General features: G+C 42.5%; 2 pseudogenes; both read right to left on the bottom strand.

The window, feature by feature from the left end:
* Positions 1 to 2070: 2070 nt before the first annotated feature.
* LOC140565121 (NACHT, LRR and PYD domains-containing protein 3-like) overlaps positions 2071 to 23546 on the bottom strand; it is a 55825-nt pseudogene continuing 34349 nt past the window's right edge.
* LOC140565646 (NLR family CARD domain-containing protein 3-like) overlaps positions 11216 to 23546 on the bottom strand; it is a 30386-nt pseudogene continuing 18055 nt past the window's right edge.

Raw genomic sequence — 23546 nt, 5'->3', positions numbered from 1 at the left:
GAGAACAGCTCCCATCCCATGCATGAGACTCTGGCAGCACTGGGCAGCTCCTTTAGCGAGTGTGTGAAGGAGCGCTATCACAGGTCCTTCCTTCCCGCTGCCGTCAGACTGCACAACCAGCACTGCTCCCAGCGGACCACATACGCACACACTTAACTACACACACATGTTCATGTTCAGGGAATACTTTGTGCAATACCCCCCCCCCATGTGCAATTAAGAGTCTTTTGCTGTAAATAATATTGTTTATTGCTTTTTTAATTCTTATTTATATTGTGTATATAGTGTAAATTATTTATCTAATTTTTGTAACTGAGTGTCTTGCTATCCCTTTCTGCTGTCACACTGTGAATTTCCCCACTGCGGGACTAATAAAGGACTATCTTATCTTAATAGCAGTTGCTCATGGCGGCCGATGGCCGTGCCTTGATGTTGGAAAGCTTCCTTAATAGGCGCCAACTCTGCTGAGTCCATTGTTGGTCACACCTTTCTGTTATGGTGTGGTGTGGGGTTTGGACTCAAGTGGAAATGGAAATGGAAATTCTCTTTTGAAACAGAAAACGGAAAACGGCGGGAAAACAAACAAAGAAAAACCAGGAGTGATGTTTACTCAAACTAAAGACAGCAACTCAAATGCTTTTCTCTTTTTACTTTTCTCTTTTCACTGTTATGAACTGTTCACTTTTTTCTTTTCTGTTTACAACTTAAACTTCTCTTTTCACTTTTCTCTTTTCTGTTCACAACTGTTCTCTTTTCGCTTTTCTCGTTTCTGTTCACAACTTAAACCCACTGTTACCGTTCACCCCTCTACAAAGGTGCGATGGGGAAGTGTGTTTGGCTGGATGTGTTTATACCGTGCCACACAGGTGGGCCTGGTCAGCGTTGATTACCACTGGGAATTCTGGGGCTTGGAGTTCTTTGCTCCAACCCCACCAGCTTTCCTACTTTGCTGGCCGGGCCCCCTGCTTGCGGCTAGCGGTACATGCTGCCTGCTCACAGAATGAGGCCACAGGTCTAGGTCTACCCTTGATTTATAGGTGTTTGCACCTGTTTGTAAAGATGAAGACACATGCAAAATCAAATTATTTATTTTAAATGAATCAGATGTCATTTCAAAGGATTAACAGAAAAGCTTGCGGGGGTCAGATACAGATGCTTCCATGTTTCCCCCTGTAGAATGATGCTTTTGCAGCAGCTACTTCCATTCTAAACCTAGAGAAAAGAAACTAATAGGAGTGGAGGTCAGAGTTATCTTGTGACCTACTCCACTTTTTTTCAGCCATTTGTACTTCTCCTTACCTCTCCTTTACCTCATCTTTTAACTCTCTCTACGGTTGTTGCGGAGAACATCGGTCAGCCACGGGGAAGGTGGAGAGGAATTTGCTGATTAAGACGAGAAAGGGCAGAGGAGGTCGACAGAGGTGGAGATAGATGAGAGGAGAGTGTCTGTAGCAGTTTCTAGTGGGAGAGAGGAGAAGTCAAGATGTGGAAGAGTGGTCAGGACAGTCCAGGCAAGAGCTGAGGGGGAAACAGAGCGAAGAGTGCGGTGAAGAGTAAAAGAACTTGTGAAAGTAGTGGTTGAAGAAGGAGCAGAGAGAGGGAGTGAGAAGGAAAGAAAGTGATGATCTGAGAAGTCCAGAGAAGTCACAGCCACATCCAGAGCAGGGACAGGTCTGCTGAAGATAAGGTCCAAAGTGTGTTTCCTGCTCTGTGTGTTGGTGCAGACTGATTGAACGTGAGATCAAGGGATGATAGCAATGGGAGTAGGCATGATGACTGGAATTTCTCCGATGGAAGGTTGAAGTCGCCAAGCAGAATAAGTGAGGCGGCTTGGATGACATCGGTGAAAATCCAAGAAATCCGGAAAATTGAATAAATCTAACCCCGCATGAAAAACAATCAATGATGGTAAGTATGGTAGTGTTATCCTCTGAGTCCGGGGGGGCTGTGACGAAATCTACATGCAAGATGGGACCAAGGACGATAAGCGACAGGTAGGGGCATGAGTTTGCCAGCGGGAAGGGTCTTACATTGCAAGCAAGTAGTGCAAGAGAATAAGATAAGATAAGATAAGATAAGATAGTCCTTTATTAGTCCCGCAGTGGGGAAATTCTCAGTGTCACAGCAGAAAGGGATGGCAAGACACTCAGTTACAAAAATTTAGATAAATAATTTACACTATATACACAATATAAATAAGAATTAAAAAAAGCAATAACAATATTATTTACAGTAATTACAGCCTCCACATGCCTGTATGACCTCCCTACAATGTCTGGGCATGCTCCTGATGAGTTGGCGGATGGTTTTCTGAGGGATCTCCTCCCAGACCTGGACCAAAGCATCCGCCAAGTCCTGGACAGTCTGTGGTGCAACGTGACGTTGGTAGATGGAGCAAGACATGATGTGCTAGATGTGCTCAATAGGATTCAGGTCTGGGGAACGGGCGGGCCAGTCAATAGCTTCAATGCCTTCATTTTGCAGGAACTGCTGACACACTCCAGCCACATGAGGTCTAGCATTGTCCTGCATTAGGAGGAACCCAGGGCCAACCGCACCAGCATATGGTCTCACAAGGGGTCTAAGGATCTCATCTCGGTAACTAATGGCAGTCAGGCTAGAGGGGAGTTTGACATGCCACAGGGATTCCGCATGAAGTGCGCATCACAGAAAATAATAGGGCTTACATTATTAAGTCTATGATATGATGTTTTCGCCTTATTTTGATATTTAGAAATAATGTAAATTGCATTTGTAAAAAAAAAGGAAGATAGCATGATCTTTTTTCTTCTATTTGGCACGCCTGTACTGCCTATGCCACGGGCCAGCCCTTTTGCTTAAGCTCACTCTGGACCCACAGCATATACATGTGTGTCTCTGTCTGAAGGGAACAGAAAAGTGGAGCATGTGAGAGATCCGTCATATCCGGATCATCCAGACAAATTTGAACTGTGTTCTCTGGAATGTAGTGGTGCTCCATCCAATACATTTGGGAGTTGGGGATAGGGTTGGGTGATCATCGAACATCTTGACCTCGCTAATGCTCTTGTCACTGAATGCTATCAGTTTTTCACAGCAATGCTCCAAAATCATTTGGTCTGGTTTTAAACTACTGTTTTCCCCTCTTTTTATTAAATTAGTGTAATTGATTATAATTTACTGTAATCATTATCTCTTTATTGCATCTGTACTAAAGTAATGTACTATGTTAATAAGGGAGCTACATCATATACAGACATGTGTGACTTGTTTCTCCTGTAACCACTAAACATTACTAAACATTTCTGCCATTGACGTGTGCCAATGAGGCCCTGATAGGCTGAAGGTGTGTCTGAGTGGGTGGAGCTTGGGAAGAGTCCGACAGAAAACACAACACACACTCTTGCCATGTGCAATACTACATTTGTCCAGGAGGGGGAATTTGTGTTAGTTTTGGTCTGAAAAAAAAAGTACTGCTGAGCCACCACTGCCTGACAACATTTAGGTAACATCAGTAAGAAATAACAGTGTACAATAATCCTGTATTACTCATCCTTTCTTTTCCTTTTCCTACAGTGAAACACACACTAAACACACTTTAGTGTAGATATTTCAGAGTGAGATAAAGCTGACACACACACAAATGGTTATTTAGGTTAGGTTATTCCAATTCACTCACACACACTGAGGAGCCAAAACAAACTCAGATCCCTGCATAAAGTGGCTCAGTGAAAGTGGTTTGGAGTGTGTGTATGTGGGTCAGTGTGTGTGTGTCAGGTGAGATGCTGTAGATGGACAGAGTGCCGGCTGGCCAGTCCAGATACACTCCTACTCTGCCAGACTGCTGTGGATGGAGAAATTCACAGATTGTCTTTTTATTGTGATAAACAGTGTACCTGTAATCAAAGTACTGCAGACTCCAGGACTGATTATTGAATACAAACCGACTGTCTAGACCACCTCCTTTCCTCCTGATCCCTCTGTAAGACATGGCTACATCAGCCTTCCCCTCTCTCCACTCAGCCTCCCAGTAACAGCGTCCAGTCAGACTCTCCACACTCAGGACCTGACCCCAACAGTTAAACCTGTCTGGATGATCCGGATATGGCTGCTTCTGTCTCACACACTCCACCTTTCTGTTTCCCTCACACAGAGAGAGACGAGTGTGTGCTGTTTTTGGGTCGAGAGTGAGCTCACATGCATCTGCACACACACACAAACACACATTTTAAAAGGGACAGCATAGTGGGAGTGTGTGTGTGCATGTGTATGTGAGTGAGTGATGGATTTTCTTACATTTCTTCAGTCTTTGTTTCATCCTGTTCTTCCCTCCACAATCCACCCTTAACACACACACACAGTTTTATTAAGATGGTAAAAGGTGATAAAGTGTGTGTGGAAATGAAACTGAAACTGGTTTTAGAAACTAAACCCTTATTAATGTAGAATTACTTATCAAAACCGTATCAATAATGTGTCATAATTATTAGCACCCCATAAATGCTTCCGAGCAGAACGTTGGGGAAGAAGGTTCTCATTTCTGTTTCTTATTTGAGTGTTCAGGAACTCTGAAGAGCTCATTCATGACTTTGTGTTTCACTGGAGGGGAAATATGATGAAACAGAGGCCACGTTCCCTCAGGCTCTCCTCAACACAGGGAGGATTAGAGAAAACACACATGATCAGAGCTGCCCTTCAGAAATCAGACAGAGTCTAGAAAAAACAGCTCCATCTCTGAAAATGATCAACTCTTCCACTGTCCAGCTGTAATACACACAGAGAACTTCAGGGAACCTGCCTGGAAGCGGATGTGAGTTTATTACCCTCAATGCTTAGTCACCAGGATGGTGGCAATCTGCAGATTATCTCAAGTCTCTATTAAAATGATCTGACAGCACCACAAATGTAAGCGGAATGTGTACAGCAGCACTGTTTGCTCTTAACTACACTGTATATCTGGTGATGTGTTTTATAAATCTGGCCAAGTAAGGCCACAACTCACAGTAGTTTCTCTAGTTTGCAGTGTGGATCCTCCAGTAGATCAGAGAGCAGCTTCATTCCAGACTCTTCAGGGTGATTATAGGTCAGATCCAGTTCTCTCAGATGTGAGGGGCTTGATTTCAGAGCTGAAGCCAGCAGAAAACAGCCTTCTTCTGTTATCATACACCCAGACAATCTGCAGAAAAGAAATGGAAAAAGAGGGAGAGATGGAATTTACACAAAATCATCTGCAAAACAAAAACAACAAACTCCAAACTCTACATAAACATCAACATTTTGACATCAAACAGGACTAAATGAAACACAATAAAAAAACTTTCAATGAGCATTATTCATCACTGCACATCACTGCACATTCCTAAATTAAATTAATTTTTTTATGAATTAATACAACAAGACTCAAGAGCAGAACCAAATTTTATATGGGCATCATTGCAGAGTTAGGTTATAGCCAAATGTGAAATCAATATTTTATTTTTATTTTATTAGTTATGTAAATAATGTAGAATCTATTTTTTTTTTATTCTTACATTTGATGCTATATTTAATGTAGTCTATCTTTTAGCTCCTTCTTCCATGTGACTGGACAGTCATTTAAGAATTGTCCTAATAGTGTCAGGACCTCGTTGTCACGCTCTCCCCCGGGGTATTCCCAGGACTCCACTCTAGTGCCCATAAAAGGAGCTAGGATACCGGAAGTCGGCCGCGCATCTCTGAAAGTGTTTCATGGTTCACTGCCACACCTGACCAGGCATGACAACTAGCTGTACCGTGTATGAATATATATCATCAATATATGTCAGAAATAAACTTTTACTTGGAAGACCAGATTACAGAAACACAATTAAAAGTTGCACATACTGCATATTTTGGGTAAAAAAGTTTCTGTTAATAATAAACTATTCTACTTACATTCTACAATACACAAAAATTTCCATCCCTATGCCACTCTGGTCACACTAAAGATGTGTGGAAAGTGGAAAGGGAATCCAACCAAATAAGATCCAGATACTACTCCATTATGCTATCAATGCCAGGTGTAAACTGCTTAATGAAGTCAGTGATCAGTGGGTGTGTCTACCTATAAAACTTTATATAAATACAAAAACTAAAACAAGCCTTTTATGATAGTGGCTACTCCTGCTCCTGTCAGTGATGTGCGTTCTGCATTAAATGTACTCATTTTTCTGACACAGTTGAATATGTGATTAGTCTATAGTCGCAGTACTTTGCTTGAGCTTCATGTATCCAACGCATCCAGCAACTCGAGGGGTTTACTGGCTTTGGAGCCAGAACTCTCCTCTAACTGGGCATTCTACAGTGGCAAGACCAAGAGGCCTGCACAGTAGTGGTCATGCCTACCATCACAGTCCATTCCAGGAAATGATGCAAGCTGTGCCAGAGACCTTCAAAATTTTCTTCTGCCAAACATTTGCTCACTGTGGAACAAAATTGACTATTTCAGACTGGATTTAACTACCTTCACTCACTTCAAGTCTGGGGACAAAGATGCTCTTATACCCAGATACCTACAGATGTCAAACGAAAGCATCAGAGTTGAGTTGAATGCATTCACTTTACATAAATGTATGTAACCTGAAAATGAAATACATTTTCCCAAAAATTATCAGAGCAGCCCACAGGGTCCGTAATATATAGAAATAAGTCATTAGCATACAGTGTGTTTAGTTGCTGCAAACTTTAGGGAAATAGAGAGAGGCTCAATAGCCCCCAAAAAATGAACAAAAAAAACAGAATCTGTTGTGTTGTGTTCTGTGGTATTACTGAACAACATTGAACATTTCTTGTGAATAAGGAAAATATTCTGAACAACACTTATTGGTATGCTCTCTAGCTTAGGGTAAAGTATATAAAAGTCATTTAACAAATATTTTAGATATAATTTTAAAAACATTCAGGAGGAAAATTGGTCCATTTTTTTTTAAAATATTTTTTTAATCAGAAAGACTCTTTTTTTCTTTTTTTTTTTGGAGTTTTTTTGGTATGTCATGACATTTGTGAAATGCTGCAACAAGGTTTTTTACTGGTATACCACTACTATATAACATTAGAATAAACCCAAATAAGCATAAAGTCAGTAGTCAGTGAGAGTGAGAGTGTCTACCCGTCTTCACTGCAATAGTTATTGAGCTCTCTAAAACAAAGATATGCTAGTTGTTCTGCACGTCCCAGGGAACATGAAAGAATACTGATCTCTTTAAATATGAGATCTTTGTAATGGTTTGTTATAATTTAATTAAAAAAAAATCTCACCTGAGTGTCTCCAGTTTACAGTGTGAACTCTTCAGTCCAGCAGAGAGCAGCTCCACTCCTGAATCCTGCAGGTCTTTGTTACTGAGGTCCAGCTCCTTCAGGGAGGAGTTGACTGTAGAGTTGACCCCAGACTTTCACAAGAGTTTACCCCAAGATTACACAAAGCTAATCTGCAAAAGGACAGAAATTACAACTGGTTCTATAAAATAGGACATTAAGTACATTATATGGTTGGGATTCATAAAAAATCATTATGTTTACATGATGTTGTCATGGAATTCTGTCAAGAATCGATAAGGCAGACAAGAATATGCATTGAGTAGCAAAGTTTTATTGAGTCTGCACGCAGCTCGTGACCACGATACAGACTGAGGTAAAAGCATTTAACATACATATTTATAGTATAGATTAGGGAGTTGAGAAAAGGGAGGGGGAGAGGGTGTGCGTGCCACACCGACGTCTGAAGAGATACATTGTTCAGGTCGCTGTGACCCATAGATCAGAGTACTGGCGCCTGAGAGGACACATTGTCCGGGTCGAGAGGTTACTAGCAGGTTAAGATAGGCTGTAAATACGTCAGGTGCACTCCCAATGCAGCTGTAATCTATGCTAGGAAAAACAATAGTGTTTCATGGGAAGAGAAGAGCGATTTAACACATGCCGTACAGGCAGTTGCAAGGCCAACACATGATTATGGTTAGCACACACTATCACAAGGCTAAGCATGATTACAATGAATAAGTGGATTTTAAATGAGTCTATTATGAATCAACATAAAATTATAATGTGGTTATAATATAATTTTCCATAACACTTTTCCCTTTTATTCTTAATAAATAATTTAAACTTTATTATGAAACAATTCTCTAAGGCCCTCAAATTGGCCATCATTCTCAGAATTGGACGTCTCTAAGAAAAGGGCTGCAGCTTGTACTTGTATGGATTTTGAGACACAGCATCCCACCAAGGAGAAAAAACATGGCCCTAGAATCAAAATGGTCAATATCAACATTACAATTAGCTACCAGCGACCACAATCTGAGTACCTCATGCCCTAATAGGGCCGACAACCAATCCCACCATCCCCCTTGCATAGTGTCCGGAGGAATCACTGCTTTACGCATGTGGCTCATGTATTCTGTGATGTTTGTACTGAAATCGGGAAGATAAAAACAGCATGAAGTATTTATCATTTTACAGACCCCCCCTTGGTGTGCTGAGAGTAAATCCAACACCATACGATGCTGTACCACGGCCGCTCGTATGGCCTGTTGTTCTTGTCTCAGAGCTCTTACAGCCCCAGCGGTGTCATTCACTGTTACCATGAGTTCGTATGCCAGTCCATTGATCTTCATTAGAGTCGCTGCTGTTCCGATCCCGGGTAGAAGCGACCATCCGATGGTACCTGTGAGTGTGGTGAATGGCTCCATCAGGCGGTACTGCCCGTAGTGTGTCTGTTGAAGTGACCTCTTCATCCTTGTGTGAGAAGCTTGAGGTTGTTTGGCGTTGTGTAGGCTGAAAACCGTGGACCTGGGAAGAACAGCCCCAGCATAGCAGCAGCCGGTCCAGTTCCTGGGGAGCTGTCCATAGGCCTTATCCCCACAGATCCATAACAAATTTTTGATGCCCTGAGGTTTAGTCATTGTGCAGTCGTATTTGGTGGTGTTCCCCTTGCATTTGGTGCCTCCACCTGTCACAGTGATGTATCTGTCACATCGTGACCATCCTACACTACGAGTCCCAGTTAAAGAGCAAGTTGTCGATTGGCTGATCACATTGCACATGGAGGGAGTGATGTGATAGACCAGGTCAGTTTGGCGAAGTGGCATGACGACCCATGGAACTGACATGTGCTGACATACCAGGCAGTGTGGCTGTTCAGCGGACCTGGCGTGTATTGCTGCAGACATGCAGGCTGTGTTGTGGTGGCATTGGATTGCTAACCTTTCTTGTTCAGTCATGCTACGGCCCTGGAAACCTGGCTCCAAGTCCTCTGCCACTACTTCCTCCTCCTCTGCTTCCTGTGCATTTAGCAGTCTTTCCTTCAGCAGTTGTTCATCCGTTGGTACAGGGGGGAGAGCGATGAGGGAGAGTGGAGCACAATAATCAACCCCTGCTCGTTTAATGCAGCATTGGTAGTTGCCGCTAGGGAGAGTTTCATTCCATCTTCCAGTCACATTTATACCCAGCTGATTGCCATCTTCTGGTAGTGTTATCAGTGTGATGTTGGCCCCACTCTTGATCTCTGACTGGGCAATGGGGTCATAGAGATATTTCCGGTAATCTGCATAGCTATAAAGATGGCTGGGTACTTTTATGATGCGACAGTTTAGCACCTGTGACTTATCCACATGTGCTGTGATCATTTGACGCAGGGGGTTGTCAAATGCATGTTTCCACAGGTAGTCTCGCCCACTGGATGTGTAGATTAGGTGTTTGCGTCCCATCTTGGCAAGTCCAATGTCTGAGGCAGGTCCCTCAGTCTCCCATTGGACAGTGACAGTTGCATTTGTTTGTGCTGTTGCCATCCGGAAGCAGTAGATGAGCAGAAACACAGTCACACCCCACCCCGGTGTTCTTGGCAGTCCCCAAGTGCCCATAGTGGCCGGCATTGCCGAAAACACCCTATAGCACAGGTCCTGACCTAAGACGGGGTGTGCTGTGTTTCGCTGTCCTCCACCGGTGGTGCCCTCTTGCAGTGCGTGTGATGTACCCACGTTGCTCGTCCTTCAGTCCTCACAGCTGTGTGGGTGACCATCAGCATGTGATGCGGTCCATCCACCCTCCTGGCTGGAAGTCGTGCAGCGGACTCTCTGTTGGGCTCGGCAGCACTGCTTTCACCTGTGTGCACGAATGGGGTCCTGTTGTCACTTGAAACTCGGCTTGGCAGCCCCCATCTTGGGATGATTTCTCTCAGGAACGCCTTTGTGACTGCTGCTCCATCCTGTTTTTTCTGTTGGAAAAGCCTCAGACCACATACTGAACATGCACAAAACCAGCAAGTATTTTTCCCCTTCAGCCGGAGTAAGTTCTACAAAATAAAGTGCTGAAACGGTCCAGTTGCTGGGGGGTGACCAGCTGGTGGGGCTCTTGTGAGTCCCTGGCCACGAGTTGTGTTTTGTGCACACACTAAACATTTTGAACAAAAATTTCGGGTGAGTGTAGTGATGCCTGGTGCATACCAATGTTTTGTTATGCTATGGACATGTAGCTACGCCCATGTACAATTTCAACTAGGCCCCTCATGTATGCTCTAGGCAAGCAGGGGCGATTTGTTTGTGTGTGTGCACAAACAGAATTTAGTTTGCTGCATTCGGCTTTTCTCCATTGCTTAATTTCTGTTGCAGTAGCCATGGACTGAATTTCAGTGATGCTTGCAGGCTGTGTAGTGTGAGGTAGCTGTGAAGCTCTGCAAATGCGTTACCTTTGCTGACAGGATCTTGGGCTGCTGTATGAGCAGCACATTTCATTACTGCAACCTCAGCTGGTAGCATAACAGCTTCCAGAAGATCCTTGACTAATGCATGGTGTTTGATTTTGCTCCCTGAGCTGGTTGGGAAGTTCCTGTGCTTCCAAATATTCCCGAAGTCATGCAGATTGTTTACTCTTTTGCCTTCGGGTAATTTGCATGCTTCAGTCAGAGCTACAAGTTCTGCAGCTTGAGCAGAGTATGATGGGGCAGTGCCTGTGTTTTGAGCACTTCTGTCTCTGAAACCACAGAATATGCTACTCTGTTAGTACCTGTGTTGTCTCTGCGAGCAGAGCCATCCACAAAAGCTCCATTTCCGCATTCTGTAATGGTTCCTCTTTGAGGTCAATGCGGGGGCTACATGTATGTTGTAGGACTGCCTGGCAGTCATGAGGTTCCCCGTCCTCAGCTGTTGGGAGGAGGGTGGCTGGGTTGAGAGTGGAGCATCGCTTTACAGTGATGTTTAGCATGTCTAAGAGTGTGGTGTGATACCTCAACCACCTTTGTGCAGATAGGTGGGACACCTTCTGGTCCTGCAGGATGCGGTGAACCGCGTGTGGGACCATCACTGTCAGTGGAGCATAAGCAACAATGTCCCTGGATGCTGTAATTGCCTTTTCTGCTGCAGCTACTGCTCTGAGACACATTGGTAAACCCTGTGCTACAGTGTCTAACTTGCCTGAGAAATACGCCACTGGGTGTTGTTTATTACCATGTGTTTGAGTGAGCACAGATGTCATGTATTTGTCCTTAGCATCTACCATTTGAGTGAATGGTTTTGTTGGATCAGGGATTCCCAGAGCAGGCATTGTTTGTAAGGCCTTTTTTAACTCATTAAAAGCTTGCTCTGCTTCTGGAGTCCACTTTAAGACTGAGCTGCTGCTTCCCTTATTGGGAATAATATCTCTCAGAGGGCCCTCTTTTTCTGCATAAGAAAGGATAAATGTTCTGCAGTATGAACACATTCCCAAGAAGGAGAGCAGCTGCTTCTTTGTCTTGGGTTTGGGGAGAGAGACTATGGCCTGTGTGTGTGATCAGCTGACAAGGCCTGAGTGTCTCTGGAAAGTATGTGACCCAGGAATGTAACTTCCTGTTTGCAATATTGCAATTTGCTTTGCTGGCCTTGTGCCCCTCATTGGCTAAATGGGTGAGGAGTGCCAGGGTGCCTGCTTGACACAATTTCCATGTGGGGGGTTGTAAAAGCCTTGTAAAGGTATACGTCTGACCTTCGAATGAAAATGCAAACCAGAATTGACTGTCTGGATGGACAGGTATGCTGAAAAAAACATTTGCCAGGTCAACTACTGAAAATCACCCATGATCGCTTGGTATCTGAGAGAGTATGGTGTGTGGGTTGGGTACTTCTGGCGCTCGTGGATGTAAAGCTGCATTTACAGCTTGTAAATCCTGCACAAATCTCCACTCATCTCTGCCTGGTTTCTTAACTGGGAAGATTGGAGTTCGCACAGGAGAGGAGGGGCATGGAATGATTACTCCAGTTTCTTTCAAAGACTGAAACACGGGCCTAATGCCCTCCAAAGCCTCCTTTTTTAAAGGATACTGATGTTGTTTGGGCCTGTAATCTGACTTTGGCACAATACGGACTGGTTCACAGTTCTTAACCAATCCCACATCATGTTTCCCACACGCCCAGAGTGTGAGAGGCACAGATGACAGCTCCTCCTCCTCGGTTGGGGTGAGCGCAACACCGGTGAAGAGCTCATTCTGTGTGAGCAGCTCCACAGTTCGGTTCACCAGCAGCTCGTAAGCATGCTTTGGTTTCCACGCATTAGCAGTGGGGCTAAAGAAAACTAGGGTTTTAGGTGGGTTGCCAGTCCGACAGTCGACTGAGCCATGCAGCCCATGGCCCCACCTCTTCCCACTGCATTGTGTCCTCTGACCTCCCCAACGCAATGTGAGGAGTCGAATCCGACACATCAAACAACTCACTCTGTACTTCACACAACTGAACCAGGGCAGCAGCCCACCGATCACTCCACACGAGTGCACACACGTTCAGCATTTCTCTGTCTACTTTAAAAACTCAGTTTCATAGTCAAAATCAGGTCCATCAGAAACATGGGCCATACAATATAAATCATCTGGCTTTTTCCAAAGCAAATGGGTTGAGACTGTGCTTTTCACCTCTCAGAGGAAGTGTTTCATTGTTTCTCCTGTGCTGTCCAAACACTGCCACTCATAGGCATACCCTGGTCTACCTGGGTCATACTGAACCATCTGAGGTTCCCCGAAAGAAATGGAGAGCCCCTTTGGGGTGCTCTGGAGTGTGCAATTCAATTTGCACATCAAATCTCGTGCCATGAGGTTGGCTGGACAGACAGGTGAAACAATGAAACAATGTTCAAACTCATAAGTTTCTACTTTGCATTGGAGGGGAGTGGACACCTTTTCTGTTACCGTATTACCCCCTACACCTATAATAGTTACAGTTATGTCAGGTTGAAGTGGACACACAATCTGTTCTTTTTGTATTACTGAGTGGGCTGTCCCACTATCTACCAAAAACTTCAATTTCTTCCGATTTATTACAATTTCAATTTGTGTCAAAGCTGTGGGGTTTTTACTGAGTTGCTGTGCTAACGAATAGTATGGATTTTTCACTTCCCTGCTTGGTGCGTCTCCGTCTGTGTCCTCGCCGTCCCGCCCAAGCTTACGCAACAGCAGTCGTCTTAGCTCCATAGCTGTGGGTCGGCAGGATCTCACAAAGTTCTGTAACTCTTGGCTGAAATGTTCTCCCCCCACTGTTGCTGAGTGGGGGAGACTGGAAGCGGCCTCTGCAATATCAGCTTCAGTCCAGTGTCTGTGTACCATAATCACTCCTTCTGCTCCAGCCACCTCAACCATAGGGAACTGTCCAGCTGGTGGAGTTAGAGGTGGGGGAGGCCAGTATTCGCCCTGTGGAATCGCTGGCATTGCAAATACCGGTCCTCGTGGTGGATCACTGCTGGGGGGGCGGTAGGCCTGTCTTCTGCTGCCGAAAGCGGGTATGTCCACTCACTGGGATGTTTCCTGAGGCCTGTTCCACTCGCCCTCATTCTTCCTCAGTCAGGCCTTGGTCCTGTTCACGGGTCAGTGGAGCATACGGTCCCTCTGAAGTGTTTCCAACTGGTTTGGATGCCAGTTCCTGTGTGGTCCTATCTAGCACCCCCTTAAAGTCCTGTAGTTGGTCTCGCAATTGGGCTTGTAGTGGTGGCTGACGCGGTGCGTCTTCAGCTGGGTATGGAGGGGGTTCTGCTGCGGGTGTCGATGCTTGCACTCCAGCCGCTTGGTTGATCTGCTTGTCGGGCCGTTGGTTGAGCCGTTTGCTGAGCCACTGGTTGAGCTGCTGGCTGGGCACTGGAGGTGCGGCGTCGAGGTCGGGATCGGCTGTGAGATACACACACTGAGAGACACCGTTAGTTCCCCCTTTTCCCTCCCAAGCCTGTATCTGGCCTTGACGCTTCTCTGGTTCTTCCAGCCAGAAATTCAACATGCTCAGCATTCCCACACTGTGATTTGACCAATGTTCTAAAGTTTTTTATCTGTTGTATTTGGCTTACTGCCCAGTCTAGTTTTGAGTTTCTCAAAATATTTCTTCTGATATTTAACACTTGCTATCATTATGAGGAAAACCAAAATATTTAACCCAGAAGTGCACATAATGCACTTCTAATAATAATTTTTGAAAAAATGCTGCTTCTTTTTATTATATTATATTATATATATATATATATATATATATATATATATATATATATATATATTAAATAAAAAATAAAAAGAAACTTACTATGATGGAATCCCATTTTGCTCTCTCAATGCACTGTACCTTCTGCAATTTAGTCCCAAAAAGTTTTACTGTGAGGTTTTTTTGCCTCAATTTCTCACTACGTCCCCACCACCTGGACCCGGGTCACTAATCACTATCGATACGTCTAAAGATAGAGGACTTAAAACCCATCCGTCTAATAATAGCGGACTAAAAAACCCGTCTGTCTACTACCAGAGGACTAACATCCGTCTAACAATAGAGGACAAACATCCGTCTAACAATAGAGGACCAACATCTGTCTAATAATAGAGGACTAACGTCCGTCTACTAATAGAGGACAAAACCGCAGCAGTCTACTGCGCCTATTTCACAGTACGTCATGAAATATACACTAAGGTGGTGGAGGACCAAGGCAAAAACTCCAGGGATTTCGGAGTATATTGTTATACTCACTGAATGATCCAATTCAGGTTCTAACAGGTCACCACTGGTTCGTTTGGATGAGGCAGGCCTTGCAGGCGGAGGGATGATCAGTCGCGCTCACCCCCACGGTACTTGCCCTTGTTCTGTGGGTCTTCCTCGTTTGGGTCCGGTTCGTTTCTCCGGAGGGCGTCCCCGGTGTGCGCACAGCTGCTCTACCTCTGCTGCAAGGCCGTGCTCATCCTGTTCATGACGCCAAGTTTGTCATGGAATTCTGTCAAGAATCGATAAGGCAGACAAGAATATGCATTGAGTAGCAAAGTTTTATTGAGTCTGCACGCAGCTTGTGACCACGATACAGACTGAGGTAAAAGCATTTAACATACATATTTATAGTATAGATTAGGAAGTTGAGATAAGGGAGGGGGAGAGGGTATGCGTGCCACACCGACGTCTGAAGAGATACATTGTTCAGGTCGCTGTGACCCATAGATCAGAGTACTGGCGCCTGAGAGGACACATTGTCCGGGTCGAGAGGTTACTAGCAGGTTAAGATAGGCTGTAAATACGTCAGGTGCACTCCCAATGCAGCTTTAATCTATGCTAGGAAAAACAATAGTGTTTCATGGGAAGAGAAGAGCGATTTAACACATGCCGTACAGGCAGTTGCAAGGCCAACACATGATTATGGTTAGCACACACTATCACAAGGCTAAGCATGATTACAATGAATGAGTGGATTTTAAATGAGTCTATTATGAATCAACATAAAATTATAATGTGGTTATAATATAATTTTCCATAACAATGTTTACAGTCATACAGATACAATAGTATTCTAAAACACGATAAAATGAATCATGTTGTCAGTGTCCTTATCATGTTTCTCAGCTTCTCCACATTTTTCCAGTCAATTTACAGAACATTCACCTTAGTGTCTCAAGTTTACAGTGTGAGAGCAGCTCCACTCTTGAATCCTGCAGGTCATTGTTACTGAGGTCCAGGTCTTTCAGAGAGGAGTTTACTGATTGTAGAGCAGAGCATAGAGCTTTACATGAGTTGTTGGTGAGAGAGCATCCAGAAAGCCTGCAAACGCAATAGAAACAATAAACAAATAATATATAAAATGGGCCAAACATGCAACCTAAAAAAAGAAAAGTCATTCTACTAGTGTTCAAAATGTGCCTAATCCCTGATCCCTGAACACTGAAGTTCAGAATGTACAGTGCCAATATGGGGGTGGCGGAGGTGTATGTTTTAAACTGGCTTTAAACTTAAGGGCACAATCTGCTTTCATGCTTTTTAAACATCATCTTCCTAGATCATCAAGATTTGTACTGATATACTACATAAGATTTCTACTGATTTTGACCATGTGAAATTTACTAGATACTCAGATATTCTGATTGTCTGGCTTAGCACAGCACAAAAACAACGCTTATTAGCGGTTCTCTGAGAGCCTAGTGCAGCTTTTAATACAGTCAACCACATATAGCAGCACACATACCCATTAAGCACATTACTATCTTTGAACTTAAATTCTTTTTAAAGGAAAAATAGCATATTATCTTTCTGGATATCCTAAACAATTAATTTGCTTGCTACTACAAATTTCCTGTTATTTTCAACCAATCAGAGAACTGTAAACTAAAATATGGGTATGCATGTGTTCACATATTCTGATGGCCATTTTGAAAGCGGTCTGAAAACTTCAAAAGAACGTAGTCCTGTAAACAGTCCTGTGACATTTTTTAGGTGATTTTAACTTCAAGTTTGGGTGACACTACTTTTTACTAAAGAGGGATAAATGTTTTAAACTATGCATAGCACCACTTGAATGTGGTAAATAGTTTGGAGTTAAATCTTTTTAGAAAGATAGCACAGCTACAGTACATTGTATTTAATCAAAATGAAATAAGGCTGCTAATTCATACATTATTTCCATTTTTCAACACAAAGACATATTTTCAGACTCAATCAAACCATAACTCACTCCCTAAAACACTTATTGTTAGTCTGTTACTAACAATGTTTTCAGTGTGTTCTTACCAGACTGTCACTTTGGATTGGTCAGCTGTTTTCCTGTCTTTCTGTGTCTTAAACGTGTGTGCAAGATATGCTTACATTAGCACACAAGAAGTTGTACCAACTACCACACGAAATAAGTAAGTGAAAGGAAGCCTAAGTAAGTCTTATGCCTTCTGCAAAGAGAGAGTGGGGAGGGCAGTCTTGCTGTGACTTTTATGTACCATTAAACCCTTAATAAATATACAAACTCTGACTAAAATAAACAGGACAAAATGCTGTTCTCGAAAATGATTTGTAATATTCTAACTGAAATGTGGTCAATGTTTTTACTCAATCAATATTCAAATACATCTATGAATGCAGATGTTGTGTTAATGTAGATAAAACACTCACACAGCTCTTCTGCAGGCAGTCACAGCTGGGATCAGTCTCTCATAACTCTCCTCTGATGTGTTATATTTCTTTAGGTCCAGCTCCTCCAGCACCTCCTCCGAGGTCAGAAGCATGCAGGCTAGTGCTGAACACTGTCCAGGAGAGAGCTTCTCTTCTGAGTGTTTCTCTGAGTTTAGATACTCCTGAATCTCTCTGGAGAGAGACTGGTCCTTCATTTCATACAGACAGAGGAACAGATTGATGGATCTCTCAGTAGTAAGAGAACCGTGATGTTCTGGATCATCTCCTTTGATTAAGCTCTTAATGTACTCAGTAGTTTTGGACTTCAGTGAGATGCCCAGCAAGAAACAAAGGAAAAGATCCAAGTGTCCAGTCTGACTTTCTACAGCTTTATTCACAGCTCCCATCAGCAGCTCATCCAGTGGAACATTTTCTCTGTATCACGGTTTATATAACAGCAGCTCATCCAGAGGAACATTTTGTCTGTACTGTGGTATAAAACACTGCAGTTCCTTCATGTTCTTGCTTTCATAGCAGTGAAACACATAAACTGCAGCCAGGAACTCCTGAAAGCTCAGATGAACAAAGCAGTAGACCTTCCTCTGGTAAAGCACACATTCCTCCCTAAAGATCTCAGTAAAAACCCTAGAATACACTGAGGCCTCAGTGACGTCAATACCGCTCTCTCTCAGGTCCTCTTCATAGAACATCACATCAGCTGTTTGAACGCCAGTTCAGCCAGTTTCAAAAGCTTGGGTCTGTTGGATTCCAGCAGTTTCTTTGGGTCTCTCTCATCTTTCTCCTCATACTTCTGGTTCTTCATGTTGGTCTGAGTGATCAGGAAGTGGGAGTACATTTCAGTCAGAGTTTTAGGGATTTCTGAGTGATGACGTTTGATGAGTCTCTGAAGCACAGTGGTTGAGATCCAGCAGAAGACGGGAATGTGACACATGATATGGAGGCTCCTCGCTGTCTTAACATGGAAGATGATTTTCTGGGCTTGGTCTTGGTCACTGATCCTCTTCCTAAAGTACTCCTCCTTCTGTGAGTCATTAAATCCCTGGATTTCTGTCACACAGTTAATGTGTTTAGGAAGGATCTGATTGGCTGCTGCAGGTCGGCAGGTTATCCAGATTAGAGCAGAGGAAAGCAGCTCTCCTTTGATGAGGTTGGTCATCAACACACCCACTGATGAGGTGATGTCAGATATTTTCTTACACTCCTCAAAGTTCAGTGCAATTTTGCTTTCATCCAGACCATCAAATATGAACACAGCTTTGATCTCCTCATAGATCTTTGGATCCAGGTCTTTAAGCTCAGGATGGAAGTCACACAGAAGTCCATGAAGACTGTACTGATAGTCTTTAATCAGGTTCATCTCCCGGAATGGAAGAACAAACATTTTTTTCCCCTTCTTTTTTACTTCAACTTATATTATTATACTTTATTTATTTTGTATATATTTTTTATTATTATTTATTAATTTCTTTTTTGTTATCTTTATCTATTGGTGAATGGAGGGACAGCAAAGTAAGAATTTCATTGTACAGCGTAACTGTCTGTTTCTGCTGTGCATATGACAATAAAACTCTTGAATCTTGAATCTCTGCCCAGTCCAGAATGAACTTCTGCACAGAGACAGTTTTCCAAATTCCAGCAATGCCTTTAGTTAGCACACTCCTCAGATCTTGAGCTTTTGGTTCTTTATCTTCTCGTTCTTTGTGTTTGAGACCTTTATGATCCTTTAGAGGTTTAAAGATGTCTGTGCAGTTGATTGGAGTATCTTCTCTGTGTCTCCTAAGTGTTTTCTCCATCTGTAGTACCTCATGTTCTTCATTCACCCCTTCACTCTCTCCCTCTATGATGTAGAGCTGTGTATAAATGCTGTTCAGGAGGGTTTTATTCTCTTCTGTTTTGATTCCCTCAAATAAGCTTTCATACTTCTTCTTCATGCTGCTTTTGTGTCTCCTCATGACTCTGTACAGGACATTGTCTACTGGTTGCTGAGAATCCTGCTGCAGGGGTACAGTTCCCCCCACCAGTGTGCATGTGTGTGGTGCTGTGTCTGTGGAGCCCTGCCCAAAGGGGGTCAAACAGAATCATCAGAAATATAACATCAAACGAAACCAATTTAAATAGTTGAACACAGCCTATTGAACAAGAGCTTTCTCCAAATTTAACATAGCATGCCACACTTAATGGCAACAGCAATCTCAGAATTATTCAACCCCCTAAAAAGAATCTCTCATAAGAGCACATATATGCAAGACAAACAGAAACTGCTGATGTTATCGATAATAGGGTGGTGGGTTCAATTTCCGGGCTTGGCAAGCATCAAGGCCCTTTACCCTCTCTGCTCCCCGGGCGCTGGAGTTGACTGCCTACCGCTCTGGGTGTGTGTGTACTCATTGCCCCTAGATCACTAGTGTGACTGTGTGTTCACTACCACAGATGGGTTAAATGCAGAGGACACATTTCGCTGTACAGTGTACACTGTACAGTGACAAATACATGCACCTTTACCTTTAATACTAGCATAGCATAGCAATAGCATTTTAGCATTAATACCATATAGCCAGTGACTGGACACACTGGACTGTCCTGCTGAGGTTTTAAGTCATAACCATATATATGTGTGTGTGTGTGTATTATATGAAGTAAGGTTCTATTGCTTAATTACTCTTCAGTGTTTCACTGAAAGACAAAAACTCACTCTTGGTCAAAAAGTGAAGCTCCATTACTGAAATTAGGATAATTAATGAACCGGTCACTCTGCACACAGCTGGGTTCTCCTCGTCCACTGCTGAAACCAAGAGGTTGCTCGATGGACCAGTTACTCTTCATAGACACACAGCTGGGTTCTCCTCGTCCATTGTTGTATGCAGGAGGTTCTGTAATAGACCAATCACTCTTCATAGACACACAGCTGGGTTCTCCTCATCCACTGCTGAAACCAATAGGTTGCTCGATGGACCATTCACTCTTCATAGACACAGAGCTGGGTTCTTTTCCTCCACTGTTGTATGCAGGAGGTTCTGTATTAGACCAGTGTCTCTTCATAGACACACAGTTGGTTTACTGGAGGTTCTGCAGGCTTTCCGCTGAGGCAGTTGATCTACAATGAGAGTAAAGTGTTCAGTAAATACCTTCTTAAGTCTGAGTGTAAGAGACAGTATTTACTTCTCTGAGTGCTGATGGATCCTTGCACACCTTGGGTCAGATGTTCCGCATCCACTGCTGGACTGATGAAGCTCCATTGTAGAGTGTTTGCTCTCCAATCACAATCACGGTCTGCTCCACTTCTTTAATCTTTAAGCTTTTGGCTCAGAAAAAAAGCCCTGGGAATGAAAACCTAGCCTAACCATATTTTGATAATTTCAATATAAATTGCTAGTTGCAGCTCATATACCCCAGTTGATAACAATTACCTCAGGACATCTAAACCACACTTCAACCCAATCTAAAGACGACATTCTAATAACTACATTCTACATTCACAAATGTTTCAGCATGATAGATTTAACTGGTCAACACAACTTATCCATGACTTCTTTCTAAATTGACTACATTATAAAAATGTTTTATATGCTGTACTCTGTTTATTTATTGCTGTGTAAGCTCAGTGCTTCACTAACAATATAGTGACAAAGCTAATAGAAAGTGGATCCACATGGTTACTCCTCAATTTATGTGCTAACACATCAGAATACCTTCTGAGCTGAACCGTGACCCGGACAGTGCTTCAGCCTCACTGCAGTGAACATCTCAGTTGTGTGAATGGCTGATTCAGGATGGGATTTACTGCATTCATCTACAATTCATTCAACACACACAAGACCTTCAGCACAAGAGTCAGTAGTGCACTGGGATATTTATAAGTGTATGTGATCTATTGTATTTGTCACATGAAGAAACTTTAAATTTTACTTAAAATAATGGCTACATAGAGTCATTAGATTTGGTTAATATCCAGTCATGCCCAAAGTGCATCAGCCAATGTAAACGTCCAGATTACAGACAGAATGTAATAGCAACTTTAATAGCAAACGCATTTAGTGGCTAATAGAGCAACAGATTTAAGGAACTTCCATACCAATGGTTAATAAAGGCTGGTGAATACCCACTGCAGATGCAAGGTCTAGTGATGTAATTAATGAAAGGGCCACGAACACAAAGGCACCACCCAAAAATTAAAACAACGAATTGATCACCCATTGACAAACAACTTCAACAGAAGCTCCTCCTCTTTACTGATAAACACCAACCAGCTCCATGGTGTTTGAGTGTGTTGGATCAGTGTGTTATTTTTAATAACCTGAAAAAATAGTATTTTGAGTCTAAATAATTAGAATGCTTATTGTATTGTATGTATTATATATATGTATTATATACTAATATAAAAATAGTTATTTGAACTGAAGAATCAGAACTGAGTTAATCAGTCTTTCAGTATTAAATAATGAAGTGTAGATTTTCAGCACTTCAGTAAACAGCAGTTCAGATACAAACACATTAGAAACAATGATCAATAACACTGACTGAGGGACTAAGTCATATAATGAGTGCTTGATTGAAAAATGAGTGATTCACTCTACTTTGGAGTGCTGGATATCACTGCCTGGAACAAAACACTTGTCAAACTGGTCTTCTGGGTCACACAGTGTTACTGCACCTTTTTTTAACAGACGTTATTTCAGCTCCTGTCTGATAATTCAGATTCCAACTCTGGACCATAACACACATAACTCACAGCAGAAACATCAGACTGGACACTGAAATATCAGACATTTCATATGTACTGATCCACCTTTATACTGAAACATACACACACACACACACACAAACACTTTAGCTAAGAAACACCTTGACAGGTAATAATCACGTGACCTACTTTACTGTGTAAAGTTTGAGTGTCTGTCCTGTTGGAGTGTGTAAATCTACTTGATACTGAAGATTAGAATCACTAACATAGAGAAACGCAACACTACAGTCACATCAGAAACAAACTGAGAGCACTGTTACCTTTTCTGAAGCTCCTCTAGAAGTTCTTCAGCCAAAAAGTCCAACTTCCTCCACCTTTAGTGAAACCGAAACTGGGATAAGGTGTGGCTCGTTTTGGGGTGTTTCTGCCTTTCTGGACTGTGCAGAAGTGCCCCCAACAGGACTATTGTGCAGTGTTGCGAGGTGAATTAGCAGAACGTTCTATGTTTCTATATTTGGGTGATTTCTTCACTGAGGGGTCCCAGTGTTTTAAATTCAGGTCATAAACTCATGTTAGAAATACTTCTTTTTTTATTATTTAAATATAAATAACTCTGTAATTAAATATATTATTTACAAAATATTATTTTACAAATATTATTAGTGTAAAATAACCTATTTAAAAGACTCCAAAACTGAATCTAATGTCAGAGAGTTTATTGAGTCCACTTTTACCTTTATTATTACAGCTTCAATTCCTTCTGTTTCTCTGTAGAAACCTGCAGGAGATCTTTTCCACACCTCCAAGGTTCAGTCATAGATATCTGAACATTTTAATGCCTCTCACAAAACAAACTCATTGATATGGAGGTCTGGATTCTGGGGTAGTCAATATATTGTTCTAGGAACAGCAGATAAACTCTCCTGATTATGGCTTAAAACTCTTGTGATGGAGTTTCATTTTCAGAAGAATCTTTAGTTCCATACTAAACAGTTCAGAAGAGCTCCAGCTTAAACTGCAGGAGTAATATAGATCTAAAGATCTGAGGAGAACAGGATCTAAACGCCCCTGCTCTGGTTCCTCTACATTTATCTTTAGAATAAATCAAGTTGAATTAATTATTTTTTTTAAAGAGAGAATGTAAAAAGCTCTAATATGTAGGAAAAAATGACACGGCTTTACAGAGTTGAGCTGCTGTGATCGGTGTGAATGTCTTGGTCCGGGCAGTACGCAGCCCGGCTACTCAACTACTGGCTGCTGTTGAGACTGCACAACACTTCAGCACAATCCACCATTTGATTTGTATTATTATTATTGTATTATTATTATTGAAGTATTTAGTTAAATATATTGCATAAATGCATAAATGCATAAATTTTGATCAGAGAATGAAAGCATGCTTTATCGGAGAGCACTGATGCTTTTTTACGCCCCTACTAGCCCTACTGCTCCATCTTATATCTCACCTCCCTCCTCTGACAATTAGCCTGGATGCAGTTGCTCAGCCA

The sequence above is a fragment of the Salminus brasiliensis genome, chromosome 11 (assembly GCF_030463535.1).
Source record: "Salminus brasiliensis chromosome 11, fSalBra1.hap2, whole genome shotgun sequence".
Classification (NCBI taxonomy): Eukaryota; Metazoa; Chordata; class Actinopteri; order Characiformes; family Bryconidae; genus Salminus; species Salminus brasiliensis.
This window is presented reverse-complemented; position numbering and strand designations above follow the sequence as displayed.